We start from the raw sequence: 2,302 nt of genomic DNA, 5'->3' as shown, positions 1-2,302 counted from the left end.
AGTCGAGAGAATCAAAAAGCACTTCATACCCTCGAGGGTTACATTTTCAGTTTTCGGGAATCAATGGTTGGTAATCGACCATCCTTTTATAATCAAATCGGTTTGATTTCAAAAAGTGCACGTTGGAATAAAATTCGGTTTCGATTAACAGTTGGGAGGAAGAATCGGCCTGTGGCACTTCGACTTCCTGTGAACACGCTTAGCGGCGGTCCACTAAGGGAAACTAAAATCGGGTTAGATTCTTATTTAAGATGATAGAATTCGAGTCGGGTTTTTCCAAATTTTCAAAGCATTGAATTAATAAGTGATTGACGCTATTAGCTCATAAAGAATTAAGATCTAAAAATTGATTTTAGATTCTCGATTTACTTGAGAGAAAAACAAGTTATAGGGGTTGGGCCCTATAGACTGTAACCGGCATGTGCCTAGAGGAAAAATCCCATTCGAGGATCGATTTAAATCGAGGCAAGGTCTTTAGCCCAAGGCTGACTTTTATCTCTTGATTTCAATTTCAATCTTTTTAATTTACTTGTTTAATTTCAATCATTTACTTCACTTCAAACAAACCCCCTTCTACTCCTCCCTTTACTCATCACGCCTAAACAAAGTTAAAAGCAAGAAAATCATCAAACTCCTAGTCCCTATGGAATCGACCCTTACTCTCCCTATTCTACTTATTCCAATCATTTTATCGAGATTAAGGCTATTTATTTTTGACATCATAACGACAGCATGTCAATGAATTAAACATAAATCACATCCTTTTGTGAATTAATAAGTTGGAATATTGTGTTTATATTTAGGGTAAATTATCAAAATAGTCACTTTTATTTGCTTCAGGTTATATTTTAATTACTTATGTTTGAAATGTTACGTTTTAGTCACTTAAGTTGAAATAATGTTAGGTAACATTATAAAAAAATGAGTTGAGTAAATTCTATATAAAAAGTGTTCATTATGGTTCAAAAATCTGGAGGCAATATTGTTGAAAAGAGTAAGCATGAACCAGAAACATAGACTGTAAAACAGATATGTAGGATACAAAAAAAAACGACATTGTTGAAAAGGGTAATCATGAAACCAAAACATAAACAGTAAAATGGAAATAGAAAATACAAAACAAAATAATTCTAACATAATCAATTAATCATATGACTTAACATTCAATCTCCACTTTATTATTCTATATAAAAATTATTCATTATGGTTCAATTACGGTCAGTGTGGTTTAAGGACAGAAAGTAGAGAAATTTTATAGTGGGGTCAATTAGGCAGTGTTGCTTTTCACCCAAGGGGGTTTGGTTTGATTTTTAAAGGAGTTATATGAGTATGTTGCCTACCAAGACTTCAAAATTTGAACAATTTCAGGCTGAGTGTTGTTTAGTTTGGGAGAAAATTTTGTTTTCTCGTGTGAATGTGACTTTGCTTCCATGGAAACGTGTTCTTCACTTCTAGTACCAATTTGGGTTTTATTTTATGTTCTTATTTAAAGTCATAAATTGATGAATGATGGGTTCAATTCCAGGGTTTTTGAATACATGAACAAAACGAGAATCAGCAAAAGCATAATCTGAGTGGTTAGACTATCATTAGATGAATGACTTAAGTCAATCCCTCCATTATTTGAGGCACTAATGGGCCAAAATGGCATTAATATATAGAATTTATTATTATTAAAATTAATCAATATAAATTATATTCCACCGACATCACGTTAGGACTGTGGCAATTAGGACAAACGAAAATCATTGTTATGTTTTTTTATGTTTTTCAAATAATGTGATTAATATTGATGAAAGTGTCGAGTATAATAGTCAGACAGATTGTGTTTTTAAAAGAAAAAATAAGTTCGAGTATTGGAGATAATATTGTTGAGGAAATAAGTACAAATCTCGAATATAAATGATACATGCACAGATGGGGTGAAATTTATTAGATTCCAATCATCAAAATTGCCAATTTTCAGGCTTGGGAAATCAGCAGACTTTCGACAACTTTTTGGATGGGATCCTGGCATTTCTAGGTTGAGATGTCTCATGGCGTTTGAAGATTTATCTTTTAGCTTCAAAACGCATTTTTGAATCACTCAATTTTGAGTTCGGAAGTTCAAGTTATGAGCATTTTAGTGAAGACTGCGCGAGCAGAATTTCTAAGACGGGAGTTACGAGTTTCGGGCTTTTAATTCGAGTTTAAATCCTATTGAGTTTGGGTTTTAGGCTAGTCTATATATAGGCTTTTGCATTGTACACAAAATAGACAATTGATTATTATTCTATTTCTCTTTTGAGTTAATAAATTTTCT

Source organism: Gossypium hirsutum, chromosome A10 (assembly GCF_007990345.1).
Source record: "Gossypium hirsutum isolate 1008001.06 chromosome A10, Gossypium_hirsutum_v2.1, whole genome shotgun sequence".
NCBI classification, from domain to species: domain Eukaryota; kingdom Viridiplantae; phylum Streptophyta; class Magnoliopsida; order Malvales; family Malvaceae; genus Gossypium; species Gossypium hirsutum.
This window is presented reverse-complemented; position numbering follows the sequence as displayed.